The following is a 16,012-nucleotide window of genomic DNA, read 5'->3' on the forward strand; positions in this document are numbered from 1 at the left end:
GGAGATCCAGTATGTGAGATTTTATCAAGCATATTATTTAGTGACTCTTGGCCCAGTTCTCTGCTGAAGGAACTTCAGCGAAATCAGTTGAGTTATGCCAGCAGAGAACTCAGCCCATTGCATGAAAATAAGGAGAATAACAAACTGAGGGCCCAGTCCTGCTCCTCTGATCCACGCACTGAAGGAATCATGTAGGGTGGGCAGTGGGTGAACTAGTGCAGGGAGGGGCAGGCTGGGAGAGCTGCACATTTCCTGCCCCCCACTGCAGCATGTTCAAAGGACACAGCTCGCTGGACCTTCTCTTTTTCACCAAGTCCCCTCTAAGGTTGGGACCCCCCTGTGAGGAAAGCCTTTAAGACTGCTCGGGCACTGCAGTGATCACTCAGTACTAAGGTGCTTGCAACAGATTTTTCTTGTGTTCGGTTTCGTTTGGCTGTGCTTAACAACCAGAACGTCACAGCACCTGCCCAGATGCTCTGACTGGGAAGTTCAGCCCTTAAAGGCATAGTCTGCACTACCACTCATGCTGTCAGGGAGTGTGTCTGGGTGGTGGGGGAAGGGGAGATGTTGATTCCGGAGACAGACTCTGGATAGGCATGGGGCTTCCATACTGATAGCCCTGTGTCTCTGGCAGATCTCAGAGATTCATGGAGTTTGAGCCTGTACCATTGCTATCTTCCACAAAGTGGGAGATAGGCAAACATTCATCACTCAGTGGAAGAATGCAGAGGGAACTCTATGAGGAGGACCTCACAGAGTTTCTTCACCTTGAAGGGATTGTTACCATGTAGGGCTACAACTAAGGCCTGAATATCATAACCTGATGGGACATGCTGCTTGGAACACTATGTGCATTAAAATATTACTGGGTTTTGTGTGTATATAGACAGAGAGAGAGAGAGAGAGAGAGAAGAATCACCTGCTATGGATAACCTAATATGTCTGAGGATGATGCTGGTCCTACAGGTTAATACAGATAGAATGCAAAAAGATATTGGCAAATATTAATTGGAATAAAAACCAGGAATATTCTTTGTTCTTATTCCTTTTCTGGGAACGTTCATATGAGTGATACTGGTTTGCGAGAACCATTGTGGAAAGCAGAGGTTTTGCAAATCCTAGTTTAAATCTAAATTCAGGTGAAAGTTGGCATTGGAAATGTCACCATTCACTTGCCAATTTGGTAATCTCTTGCATAGTCCTTCTCAAGTTAATACAAGTCTGTCATCCAAACAGGGGTCAGAAACATGCCATATGACGGAGGTGACCAATCACACACTAAAAATTCAAAGGAGTACTTGTGGCACCTTAGAGACTAACCAATTTATTTGAGCATGAGCTTTCGTGAGCTACAGCATCCGATGAAGTGAGCTGTAGCTCACGAAAGCTCATGCTCAAATAAATTGGTTAGTCTCTAAGGTGCCTCAAGTACTCCTTTCCTTTTCTTTTTGCGAATACAGACTAACACGGCTGTTACTCTGAAACCTGACACTAAAAATTATAAATAATGAGATGGACATAGTGAAAATGAAGAGTTTGTGCACAACCATGAGTTTGAAATAGTCACCTAAAGCATTGATATGAATAAACCATGCAGCTCTAGTTAACATGCAGGATGGCAGCAGAAAAAAAGACACGAGAGAATCAAAGAGGCCAGATTTTCAACTGAGTTTCACTAGAGCAAACACAGTAACTCTACTGAAGTCAATGGAGTTATTCCATTTTCACCCTGGTGTAACTCAGAGAAGAATCTGGCCCAGGTTGAATGGGCACAGACTGTGTTAATTAGAGATCCTTCAACCATGAGCAACTGGCTTTGCATTTAGGTATTTATTTTTGGGGTGGGGGAGCAGATTGCTGGTAAACTAAAGAGCTGCAGAATCAAATGCTCTTCACATTCCATAAGTGAGTGCATCTAGTCCTTCTGATTTGCTTCTGGGCAGAGTCTTTGCAATATGCTGTCTGATTGCAAAAGGAATTGCTTGATATCTCCTATGCCAGGATACCCTGTGGATAAGTAAATCAAGCTTTCTGCTCAAATCAGGGTCTTCTGCACAGGTCCAGTGGCCAACCATTCTGCTTCAGACCTCTTTCCCAGAAGTGACTTATCAGATTGAATGAACTCATCGCTGTGAAATCTGCAAGAGAGACTTCCAGCTGAGAGATTCAGTGGTCAGACTTGCTATGCGTGTGCATGTTGTGTGTGTGTATGTGTGTGTGTGGAGGGTCCTGCATATTATCACAGCTGAATCTTTAACCTGAATTCTTGTTGTCAACAGACAGTAGCTCTATGGGATATGAGCCTGAGCCGAGAGCTGTGTTAAGCTTATCTCAGCTGGAGGTTGCTCACTGTGTATCTTAAGAGGACCGTCTCATTTTTGTGTGTGTGCATGTAATTTATTTACCAAGAAAAAACTCAGCTCAGATGCAGCATCTGGTTTCCAGTGAGGTTCCTGCTTCTCACCCAATTTTCCAGCTGGGTTGACTTATTAAGATACAAAGAGGTCAACAGACTTTGCCCATGGCCACACAGCAAGTGAGTGGTTGAGCCAGGAAGTAAACGCAGAGGCGTTTACCCCCCCAACATTAAAATATTCTTTATAACAAAAAGTTACTGTGCAGACTGCAGTGACCAGTGCTGGAAAATACCAATAACTGCTACCATTTCTTTTTCTTTTTTAAAGGCTTTAGTGCACATCCTTGGCCTATCAGCCTGGCTACAAAACTTTAAAGAGACCCGGCTTGCATTGTGCCTCATTGTTTTCTCTGGTCTCATTACAAAAATCATGTCATTTTCTAAAGAATGGAGGGGTTCTTTTTTCTTCTTTAAAAAAGGCCATCTTGCCACTCAAGAAAAAGCACCTCAGAATGCAGGAAAAATCAAGCAGGGCTGATCGTAACTTGGCTGCTGAGGCCCTCCTGGAGCTGTTCCAGCAGCTGAGAATAATAGGAATGAAGCAGCAGCAGTCTGGCCATGACCCCCTTCTCCCCTCACCATATCCCATCCTATAAAAGGATGAAGAGGAAGGGCTATTTTGCCAAGTCTGTACCACTTGCGGGAAACCTCTTCCACAGGCGGATTGCCTAATGGTCAAATTGGTCAGCTTTACAGCCCCTTTATGCTGCTGGATAATCAGGACGCAAAAGAGAAAAGGGCCCGCCTATATACCAGAAACTGAGAGCTGTAATGCTGCACACACCTATCAGTAATGCTTTTTTACAAGGACTTTGCATTCCTCAGCCTTATTTCCTTTGCACTCCCTTTTCCCCTGCAAGACCTTTGGATGGCTGGGATCCAAGAGATCCTCTGTTAATGGGTGTTTCCTTCCCTTCTAAAGGAAGGGTCTGGACAAGTAGGATCAACCACTGAGCTAATTTGGTGCCAGTTTGACCGGTTACAAGAGCCTCAAAATGAGCAACTTTGCTCTGGAGCCAGTGCCAAGATTTCATAATTTTCTGCTTTTATTAATTTGTTTACAGTCCTGTCTCCCTTGGATGGTAAATTTCAGACCATAGAACTTGCTGCCATCCACCCCTTCTCCTTCTTAACCACGCTGATGGGCTCAGAGTCCAGTCCTGTTAGACATGCAATAGAAAGTATGAGTGGAAAAGACTAAAAGCAAAATAAAAACCCCCACCCCAAAACAATATGTAAAACTGATGTCCTGGCTCAGACGTGCACGTCTCAGGATGGGACCGTTCCAAGACAAACAGGCTGCGTTATCACACCAGACTCCCTTGGCAAGGCGTATGCTGTAACGGCCTGAAAACATATTTTTATGTGGATAATGGACAACTAGTTACAAAACAAACACTCAGCATGTTCACAGGTGCTATGTTCCATTGTGTTAGCCAACCAGATGTTCTGTACTGGGACGTTCGCTTTGGCCTTTTCTTGTAATGAAATGTCACTTTCTGGATGAAATAGAAAGAAGCCCTGTACAGTTTCCTAGAACGAGCTCTGCATTTAATTTGTGCACTATTAATATATCTGTGTCTTTGTATTGGGCAGGGTACCAGTCAAAACAAACATGTAAAACTTGACCTTTATAAATTAACTACCACAGGGCCATAAAAATCAGTACGTCCTATGATACCTGGTGCTGCAAAAGCCACCTAGTTAGCATTCAAACCCAGGGTTTCACCAGGGTATCACTTGGAGGCCAGTTCAGACCTCTGAGAGCTTCGTGGGCCAGATCGGCTGCTGAAGTAAATTGGCCCAGCTCCACTGATTTCAATGGAGCGATGCTGTTTATGCACCAGCTGAGCATCTGGCCCATTGCTTTCATGCAGCCAGCCAGTTTGTGCAGGCCAGCAATTCTTGCCGCATGTTTTGCTCCAGAAAGTAATCGTTTTGGAGGAACTTTTGTAACCTATTGGTGGAGTATGTTCCCTGTGTTTCTAGCCCTGTGAAGGGAGGGATGCCTGCACCTCTGTCAGGGTCTAAGGAGAAGGGAAATAAAGTTGTTTTAAACCATGGCAGGCTGGGGCATAAAGGCTAATACATGGGATAGAGAAGCAAGCATTTCTATTAAACAGCTACTTAAGCATGGCTTCCTACCTTCTGCTCATGCAAAACTAATAGCCTGCAAATTCTAGGAATGGGTGGACTGGTTCTTATGAAATAAGCACTGGCCAGAACTTCATCCCTCTCTCTAAACTAAGCTTAACATTTAAGGGTTATTTTAGTTTGGATAAGAACCCATCCCTCTTCCCACCTCCTTCCCCAGGACCTCAAACATGCCGTGCCTCCAAATCAGTGTGGCCCTGCAATCAGTCCCACCTTCTCCCTTTCCCAAGGAACTCCACATGTTCCTGGCTCTCTCCCATTGACACCCCATCGGAGTTCTATCTGTGAAGTCCAGTTTATCCAGGCTGAGTCTTCCCAAAAATCTAACTCACCCCAGCTTCCTCCAGTGCAAAAACATTCTCCCACTGCGTGACACCCATTATTACCTCAGCTCCTTCCCACCGAAATAACATCCCTGGCTCCCTCTCTGCAAAATCCCATCATGCCTCTGCTCCTGCCTCTTCATCTGACTGCCAAACTGGGCCTTTCCTTTGTCACCACAGTGGCGAGGGCCAGCCGACTGGTACCTTCTCACCTGCACAGTTGAGAATGTATTCTCTAGATTGCAATACATTCCGAGGACTATAAAACCTCATGCTTCAGGCCAGAAACAACCACTCACTGACACGGACTGGGAAGAAACTTCCTCAGGTCCAGAATTGTCCATCACAGGATTTCTTGCAGTTTATAATAATAGAAATACCTAGCTCATTCTAGTACTTTTCATGTACAGAACTCAGAGTGCTTTGAAGCACCTGGGACTGGTCTCTGTTGGAGAAAAGCTGCTGAGCTAGAAGGACCACTGGTTTGATCCATTAGGGCAATTCCTAGAATTCTACATGAGACATTTCTACTCTCTGGCTAAATAGTGTGGGTCAAATTCTCATTTGCACAACGTAAAGGGGCTTTATAGTGGATGTAAATGTCATTTGCACCTGCTGTATGGTCCCTTTACAGTGCTAGAGTGATGTAAAGCAGCCTTCGTGTAAATAAGAATCAGGCCCAGTGGGTGGGTCAGGCAAAGAGAGATCATTCAGATAATTAGTGCTGCTAGGCATTTATTCTGAAACACTCGGACACAGTCCATTCCTTTTCAGTTAATAAGCCATCTGTATGTGGGCTGCTTGTAGCAATGGAGAGCAGTCTTATTTTTTCACTCAAGACATGATGTATAATTATATAGCTGACATCAAACATCAGCAGATTCCAAGTCAAGGGAATGAATTTGGTCATGTTCCTGTAATTCCATTTCCATGTTAACAATGTTCCCCCTTCTTCAAATTATATTTTTTATTGAAAGCCTCAAAGGTCAACCCAGACATTCAGAGAAAAATTTGTAATTCTGAGATTGCTTAGTATTCGAGCACATACAGCACAGCCGGACGTTGCTCTGTGTCAGCAAATGAGGAAAATGAAAGCCATGGCCAAGTATTACAATAGCGCCGGAGATGACCTTTTAAAGCATATGTCATCCTAACAGCTTCAGCCATATGACAAATTTGCCGTTCATATACAGTGGGTGGGTGCTGAGGTTTTCAACTAAAAATTATTTTGAGTCTTGCCCCTAGGAAAGGTATGTAAAGAGCATAGCTCTGCCTTGCTTTTGAAGATGTCCCCAGGGTAACTCAGATGATGCCAATTACACATTTTTCATTCAGCTTTCTTTCTTTCTTTCTTTCTTTCTTTCTTTCTTTCTTTCTTTCTTTCTTTCTTTCTTTCTTTCTTTCTTTCTTTCTTTCTTTCTTTCTTTCTTTCCAACCTTGCAAACCGTCAGGCATCAATGTAACATTTCTATTTGGCCAAGGCATCAGTGGAAGTACTTGAGTGAGTAAAGTTAGGCAGGTGCCTAAGAGTTTACAAAATTAATGCCTAAGAAGATTGATAGATAATATAAAGGTTTTCCTTATCAGTTTAGGGTATCAGTTCCTGAAGGTACGTAAGCACATGCCTAATTTTAAGCATCTGTGTTGTGCCATTGAAGTTAATGGGCTTACTCAGCTGCTTAAATACATTTCCAAATTGAGAGCATAACTAATCAAACCTGAGATTACTACTATGGAGATCATAACAAATTAAATCTGAGATTATTAATAATGAACAGATTTTACCTATTGGGTTTACTTTACACAACATTTGCTCTTTGTTTGCTTTAGGCACATTGCTCAGCTTGGCCACTAAAAACAGACTGGTTAGCTTCACTTCGTTACCACTCAGTTTACTTTCTGGTTTTCATGAACTCTCTAGCTCAGTGTCGGTGTTCAGCTTCACAGTCCTGCAGGGGATGTTTCCTTACCTTCCCCTACAAGGCACAAACCCCCACAATTTTTCACTGACATCCAAAAGCATGCAAACAGCTCATGTTGGCTTTGGGAAAGTCTTTACCCTAATGTTACAATGCCTAAATTTGGAGGTTAAACACTTACCGGGAGAATGTCTCTTTAAAATATTAGAGAGAGACTAGGTAGGTGAGGTAATATCTTTGATTGGACCAACTTCTATCTCTGTGAAGCTTGAAAGCTTGTCTCTTCCACCAACAGCAGCTGGTCCAATCAAAAATATCACCTCACCCACCTTGTCTTTCTCATGTCCTGGAACAGCTACCACAACACCCGGCTACAACAACTCTATGAAGAACAATGGAAGATCTTTAAAATATTGTAAGAAATAATAAACGTTTCCCTAGAAAGTTAATTTTACTCGGGTAACACTCACCAACAATCAGTGCTGAAAGATTTAAGGCCCACAGCTATCATTTTAGCATGGACTCTAAGGACCTCATCCAAAGCCCCTTCAAGTCAATATTCCTATCTATCTGGCCCCCATGACCATGCTATCTGAGAGTGTCAATGTTTCTAATAGGTTTATCTCACAACACCCCTGAGAGGCAGGGAAGTGTTATTATATCCATTACCCAGATGGGGAAGTGAGGCACCGAGAGGCCAAATGACTTGTCCAAGGTCATAGGAAGTCTGTAGCGTAGCAAAGAATCAAACCTGCGTCTCATAAAACTCAAGATAACACCCCAACCACTGGCCCATCCTTCACTTTGGATGAGGGTTCTTTTTTTCTGAACACTCTCCTTTCCACCAGGGTTCAAATTAAACCAAAAATCATCATCAGATAAGGTTAAATATTTTATACCGGCACAATGTATAGTGTGCTCACATCTCTCCCAAACTCCTGTCCCCATCCCTGTTCTCCTCTCCTTCCTTTAAAGCACTCTGTGTGTACTCTTGTTAAAATGATGCAAATGTTGACTAGCCCCTTCATTGATTGAAGCTCTAAAAGTGAGGAAACAACCCTCAGATTGCCGCACGTTGCTTTTAAAGGCACTGTTCTTCAGGGTGCCCCACATGGAGACAGCCCCGGGTGTTTGACATGCTGGAAAAGTACAATCCAAGCTTTCAATTTCTCTGCTGGTAACAGTGTCCAAAATCAATACTACATAGTACTAAACAATGCAGAAGCACTTAGAAGAGAATGTGTGACTTGGAGTACTGATTTGGATATCTTAATCCTTGGAATACGTTGACTTGTATCATTAAAATAGTACTGCAAAGGGGAAGGCAAATCTTTCGCTTCATATGTCCCCAATCATGACTCTAGCTGTTTTATTTCTGTAAATGGGTATTTGTATAGGGGAAGAAAAGGTGGTATGGTGGGATGTGCTTAATTTATAATTATTCCAGGCAACCAGGGAGCTGCCAATGGGGGAGATGAAGGAACTAGAGAAATATTGTACACCTATCTCCCCGAATAAGCACTCGAGCTTTGCAGAAACCACTGGGCCAGTTCCTCAGCTGGCAGAAATCACACTGAAATCCACAGAGTTACCCTTGTTTGCACCAGCTGAAGATTTAGCCCACTATGTTTGTGTTGTAGAACTTAGCATGAATGTTTTCACTGTTTTGCATAATTTTGTATCCTCCTTCCTTACATTTCATTATATGTGAAGGCTTGGTCTTTCGTTTTGTTTTTTGTTTTGCATTGTTTTGAGGTTTGTTTTGTTTTTTTGCCTGAGGAATACAAAGTTTCATGCAAAAGCCAAGTCCACTCAGAAATGGGCTCATTTGGCCTTGAAAACAGGCCTGTTTCTGCTTTGGATTTTTGTGCATCGTAGCATGTTTTTTTTTTTTTAAAGATAAATGGCTGATTTTGATTTTTGTAATGAAATATTTTAGAAATGGAACTTTGAGTAGTTCTTAATTTTATGACGCATATTTACCACACACACCGGTGTTGATCTAATTCTAACATCTTGGGTTTGAGAGGAGTGTTATATTAAGCAATAAGTGTTTACAGAATCGTCTGTTGTATCCAGCAAAAGACTGATAGAATGTCAGCAGAGCTGGCAAGCTGATAAAGACTTTAATTCAGGAATACAGTAACTAATACCCCATTGATGTTAAATGACACTGGAACTTGTATAGACTAACTGATGGGGACCTGTGCACGAGCTTCTGATACCAGAGACTGGTTCGTTGGAAAATGACAGAAGTGAATCCCTAATGCTTGGGTATTCAAACTGTTCTGTATTGTTCAACATGCAGATAATATTATTGGTGTCAGGGTCACATTAAATAACATCTGCCTCACACACAGAAACCAGCATGCTCAGTCAGAGTTAAACAGACTGAATGGCTGCCAAGATTTTGGGGATGGAAGTTGTTTCTCCTGCCAGGACTTGGGAAAGTATTTTTCTCTTAAAAAATATTATACATGGTTGGCACATTAAAATAGCAAGTTCTTTCTTTCTTTCTTTCTTTCTTTCTTTCTTTCTTTCTTTCTTTCTTTCTTTCTTTCTTTCTTTCTTTCTTTCTTTCTTTCTTTTGGATGGGGAACTATTGGTGGCTGTGACATTGTGCTAAAGCATGAAAGCCCAAACACAGAGTTTATGTGCCTAAGTCTGTGGCTTAGACTCCTGAGTACCATGGTGGATCGAACCCAGTGTGCGCCTTTAAGGAAAAATAATTAAAAGCACATAGGAAAAACAACTAACCCAAGAACCCCCCAGTTCTCTCACAAAACCTTTCTAGCAGTGAGCTCTACTAGAGGGTGGAGTAGTCTCCCCAAGGGAAATGGTGGAGGCCCATCTCTGAAATCATTTAGAAATGGACTGGACAAGGCACTGGAGACTACTAGATGGAACAATCCTGCACTAAGCAAGGAGAATAGGTCAGTGTTTCTCAATGACTGGTCCATGGACTGGCGCTGGTCCCTGAGATCTCCCTGACACAGTTTAGGAAGGCAACAAGCCAGTCCCTGGTATCACCTGCTCTAGGTGACCTAATAGTTCAGTAAAGGGCCTGATTCTGATTCCACTTTCATTTTGCTCAACTCCTACAGCTGACCTGAATGCTTCCCATGTGAAAGCAAGCCTTGTCCATTTGTTTCAGTGGGCATATCTGCAGCCCTGGGTGCTTCTGAAAGGCCCCTAAATATTTCCTATTACTTGAGTTTGAGAAGCAGGATATTTCAGTGTACAATTCTTAAAACACTGACCGGCAGTTCCATTTCAAGAGCCAGACAGTTACCAAAATTGCAATTCTCCTTTGACTTCATTGGAAACATATTGGGATACTCATGTAAATAAGGTTTGCAGGAAGGGACTGAAGCTTATTCTTGTAGAATTTCTGGTCCAGCTGGAGGCAGGCAGGGTTGGAAAATCTCACAAGAATTCCTGTCCAATTTTTCAGACAGGAACTAAATAAACATCTTAGCTATTGGTGATTATCTGTATCTCCAGACCTCTGCAGATATGGCCACCACTCGGTTTTACTTGATTAATTTTGGTTACACTTTGTGTTAATGTTCCAAATGAGCATTTAATTAATTAGATTCAGAAGCACATGTGTGGTGTAGTAAATAAATTAAACAATTAAAATATTAATATACGTATTTAAAAAAAGAAAAGTTAAATAAGAGGTAACCACGTGATGAGTACTTATGTAATATGGGATATTAAGAATTTAAATATCATTTTACAATTAATTGATATGTAATTACTTTTTAAGAATCAACAAAACCTTGATTTTACATTACACCTTAGTAGACTGTCCAAACAGAATTTAATAATTGCACAATGGGCATGGGTCAAGGTATTAGATGTGATTTTACCACTCATTATATACATTTTAGTAATCACCCATTATATTATTACTATACACTAAATATCTTACCGCATCTAAATGATGTATTTTTCATCAATATTGCCCATAAAAAGAGTTACTCAGATGCATTCTCAGTGGATAAACCCTGACCATAATGTGTCTTTGAGAATCTTCATTTCAGGGCACACTTGTGAATTAATTATGAGGAATACTTATTTCAGTCAATAGTCTCACTGGATTTATTCAACTTCTGATGGAGTATTGAAATCCTCTAGGAGTATCTGATAAAAGAAAAATGGTCTTTCTGGAGGATGAAGGCCTTGGAGTTAGCGTGGGTGAGGTAGGAAATGAACAAATAGAATTTAAAAGAGTTTCTTGATGATAAAACAAGGGTATAATTTGAAAACAAATTGAAGCTAAAGAAGTAAAGGGCCAAATTCTCCTGTATGGTGCAGCTGCTTTGCAGGGAGGAACAGTTCAAGCTTTTTCTAGGCTGCTCTGATGATATGACCCAACTTTGAGCATATGGTACCCTCCGAGGGATCAGTGGAGAATTATGTCTTGATGGCCCATTTACTATTTGTCTTCTCTGGTTAGTCCAACAAAAAGGCTAATCAGTTACAGAGTTGGGGGAGGGTTTTTTGTGGACACCTGCCTACTAAGAACTGGACTGAGAGACCCATCAGCTAATTTCACGTGGTCCACTGATGAACAGATATCAGAAGGCAAAGTCACAATTTGAATCACAATTGCATGGAATAAGACTTGAATCAGTGATCTAGGGTTGAAAGGTTCTGAAGCTCAGTCCCAATCTCTGAAGCTATGTAGTTTCTTGTTCCATATTTTTAATTTGTCAGTATCTGATTGGACAATTCTCTGGGTGGTTATTGTTATGTATAAGTATTTAATTTGTTCAATGACCCTAACAGCAGTTCCCATTCTCTTTACTGCTTTCCAGTGTAAAAAGGTTTCAGAGTAACAGCCGCGTTAGTCTGTATTCGCAAAAAGAAAAGGAGTACTTGTGGCACCTTAGAGACTAACCAATTTATTTGAGCATAAGCTTTCGTGAGCTTCATTGGATGTGAGCTGTAGCTCACGAAAGCTTATGCTCAAATAAATTGGTTAGTCTCTAAGGTGCCACAAGTACTCCTTTTCTTTTAGTGTAAAAAGGGTTAATGTGTTCACGCTCCTTTTGTTTTTTGTTTTTTTATCTCTCCTTTGGTTTGTGCTGAATCTGAAGCCTGAAATGACGATCAATGGCACAGATTATTTCCTTGCTGTCAGCTATTGACTTTCTCTCAGTCTCTGGTATCAAGGCTCCTTTCCCAGGGTGATGGCAGGGAAGATGAAGAAAAGCTTGATGGCCATCTCCCAGTTCATTTCAAAGCACCTTTAATTGGATATCCACGATGCAGGAGGGGAATCACCTGATAAACTCAACTTAATGCAAAGTCAATGGAGAGATTGGGGGTGCTGGGGCTGGACGATCTCAGTGATAAGGCCAAACAACTGTCTTGGGTATTTTGAAAGGACTGTTAATTTATATGATGGATTTCCCCCTTCAATCCATTTTGAAAAATGATTTTCAGGAGCAGAAACCCCAGCTGAGTCCATTAACCAACCATTTGCTATGGGAACCCTGGCCACCTACACACATGTCTTCACTTCAGTAAACCAGAGAACAAACATTTAGGGCTAGGCTGTGCCTTTCTAATACAAGTAAGCACTTACAAGCGTAACTTCTTTAGCGGGAATCATTTAGGGTCAGGGTTATAAGATTTGAACCTGGGGTATATTTAAATGACAAATTATTACTCCTGGTGTAGCCACCCAAGCTGGTCAGGTCAGATGGTGGGTTGAGCAATAGGTGGGGGTTGAGCAATAGGTCAGCAAGCCATTGTCATAAAAAAGTTACATTAAAGACACAAAACAAAGTACCTATTCTACTAAATGGCATGATAGACAGGGATCATGGACATGAATAAGGCTCCTAAGTGACATCTGATGGTGGAGGCAGGTTTCAGATTCAGGGTATATAAGAGAAAATGGATTAATGTAGTAGAGAGATTAGAGATAGTTGAGACTTAATAGGTTTAATAGCTGAGTTTGGATAAGATGTTATTTCAGATTGTTGTCTTCCAGTGCATCTGAACATGGAGATGTCCACGACAATCCAGGGAGGTAAGGTTTCGTGCATCCATTGGTTTCTATACAATTTGTCTCTCTGTCTAGCATATTTAAATTCCTATAACCCATAATGAAAGGCGTAGTATAATGATGAAATCATGACCCATTCAAGCCAATGGAAAACTCCCAGTGACTTCAGTGGAGTGAGGCTTTCTCCCTAAGTACCTGAAGTCAGAAGAAAGCTGCATGGCATACAGGAAGGTTGTGTGTGGTAGCTTGGACCCAACGGCTGGAAACCAGAGCAAGTAGCCATGCAGGCAGGTGGAATGTGAATTGGAAGATGGACCTAGATGGGGTGGTATGGTTCCCCTAACTTGTTGAGGAGAGAGAGCAAGAAGCAAAGATCTCTGGAGAGTTTTCCAACCTAGTTTTAAATAATTCCAAAGTGTTGAAAGAAATACCTATTGGCAGTTTCCTGGGTGAATTTTCCCCAGGTGAGAGTTGGCTGGGACACAGCCTTTTGGCATGTGCCAAGGCATTTCTTGAGGGAATGAATTAGGTGCCAGGCTCGCTCCACACTTAACGGCTGGAGGAGGAGGGGGTGGTGGGGTTAAGTTTGAGGTTTAGGCATCTAAGTACTTTTGTGGATCTGGGCCCAAGTGTTTATCTTGTTGATTTATTGTGCATTTCGTTCAGCTCTTTTTTGTTGTTGTTGTTGCTAATCCCTTGGTTTTTTGTATTTATGTGACCTATAATTTTACCTTACACTTATAACCATAAACTATTGCTTTTGTTTCCTTTGTGTCTGCTCTTGGTAATTTCAAGGAATAATAGTCAAGGGCTTGCCCATCAGAGCCAATGGACAGCCCCTATTGACTTCAGTGGGTTTTGGATCACACCTTAAGTAAGGAGGAAAAAATGATGTGGCACACTCAGAACACACCTCATGTCACTGTAGAGGGATGAGGGAGGTAACCTGTATCTCCGAGCTTTAGAGTCAAACAAAATCATTGCTCGTTTGAGAATAGTGGAAACCTTTTTAAATTTACCCTCTCCAAAAATGACTAGCTCTGAGAGCTTGATCCTTTACTTAAATGGAGCAAGAGAAGGACCTTAGTCAGGGTTAGGTTTCTGCTTAGGAAAAGGCAGCCATGACATAAACATTCATATTTTTCGAATCCAAAGACTTCTGGATATTGGGGCTGGGGATCTCTGGGGAACAGGGTTAGTGGATAGAGTAGTGCACTGGGACTCAGGAGACCTAAATTCTAGTCCCAGCTCTGCCACTGGCCTGCCTGGGTGACCCTGAGCAAGTCACTTCACGTCTCTGTGTCTTATTTTTCCCATCTGTAAAATGTGGATAATGACACGGACCTCCTCTATAAAGCACTTTGAGATGTACTGATGAACAGTTAGGTGAGAACTCAATATTAATATTATGAGATATACTCTGTAACTCCAACTTCCAGCTGGGTTGGAAATATCACCAAAATAGCCCTTCCCATAGAATTCCCCTCTAGTGGTTCTACCTGAAAGCACACAGCACAGAAATTCTTGTTTGGCACAAGTTATGGACAAAAGTGCCAGGGCACTTCTTATTTTAGCCAAACCGGTTTGTCTATCCATAATACTATAAAAGGCTCTAAGTTACCACAGTAGTCAGCTCACTGTTTACTCTGTCTGACATGATTAATGTGGCAGTTTCACATTAGTAACCGTTTTTCTCCACTGTGGGAGTAGTCAATGGATTCCCTTTGTTGGAGTCCTGAGAAGAGCACGCTTGTTTTCACGCCAGCCTCATCATTGTGTAGTGTCACTTAAATGAAGAAAAGTAACTCTTTAACTGTGATTTCTTTTATCAATGAAGGAAACTGCAAGGCATCTTTTTGCAAAGTGTAATTCAATTACAAGTGCTGGTGAAAGCTCACACGTGCCCTCTCTCTGTGGGGTGGTCCCTGAGTTTGTAGCACTAACCTTAGTTTTGAACAATTTAAGAGGAAAGGGACTTTGAGCCTGCTTGGGAAAATATTATAAGAAAGGATGGCTCAGGTTTACAACAGAACCACTGCTGCAGAGTAAGCAGGTCTGACTCTGCTTCCACTGAAGTCAATGAGAGCTTTGCTTTTGACTTCAGTGGAAGCAGGATTGGACCAAAGCTAGCAATGATGCATTGACAATGGTTTGAAATAGCAGGAGAACGGGGAACGTTGAGTGATACAGGAACAAAGAGGATAACATACTCTGAGATCTTCAGGTAACTGGTGCTACAGGAGTGCAGAGTGCTGTAAAAAAATAGACAGGCCAAATCCTGCCCTTAGATATAGATGAACAACATCTTTGTCTTCAAAAGGAATTGTTTATGGACAACACAGGGCAGAATATTCTGCTTAATAATTAACCCCCCAACACTGCCGTGAAGAATATATAGGATGATCATTTTACCCATCTCCCTTTGCTGCCACTTCATTACACAGAGTTAAATACATCAACAGTACACAACTGTTTAGGATAGGAAATGGAAGAAAAGACAGTATTTAATTGAAACTCTGGGGCATTTAGCTGGGCAGAATGGTCCAGACCCTCAGAGTTATTTGGGCACTTAACTCCCATTCAAATCAGTGGGAGTTAGGAACTTAAATACTTTTGAGGATCTGGTCCCATGGCACTACCTAAGTTACAATTTGGTCAGGACATCAGGATAAACCCACCATGGTTGCAAAAATTGCAGGATTGCGGTGTTCCATAGTTACATTCACCACATAGGGAGTGTCACTAAAGTATCCTCACTAAGAACCTGCTCCTGCTCCTAGGGCCTGATCCAAAGTCCACTGAAGTCAATGGGAGTCCTACTGACTCGCAAAACTCCCACTGACTTCAGTGGGAGAGGGATCATGCCCTAAGACAGGTCTACTAGTCCTGGTATGTTTTAATTCAGGATGGGTAGAATTGGGTGACCACAAAACAGGAATTCCTCTGATCCCAGCTCTTCTGGCCATTTCTCTGTGCTGACTCCAAACCTTTTGCAATCACCCCGTCACTAATTTAAGACAGGACTTTAATTCCATGTTTTATTTACTAGAAAGCTACCAAAACATCTGGCTGTTGTTCCTCATTTGGAACTCTGAACAGCTATTGATAAAACAACCGAAATCTTAGACCATTCATTTCAGAATTGACCATAAAACATCCCCTGGCCACCTATTGA

Source organism: Lepidochelys kempii, chromosome 10, assembly GCF_965140265.1.
Source record: "Lepidochelys kempii isolate rLepKem1 chromosome 10, rLepKem1.hap2, whole genome shotgun sequence".
Classification (NCBI taxonomy): Eukaryota; Metazoa; Chordata; order Testudines; family Cheloniidae; genus Lepidochelys; species Lepidochelys kempii.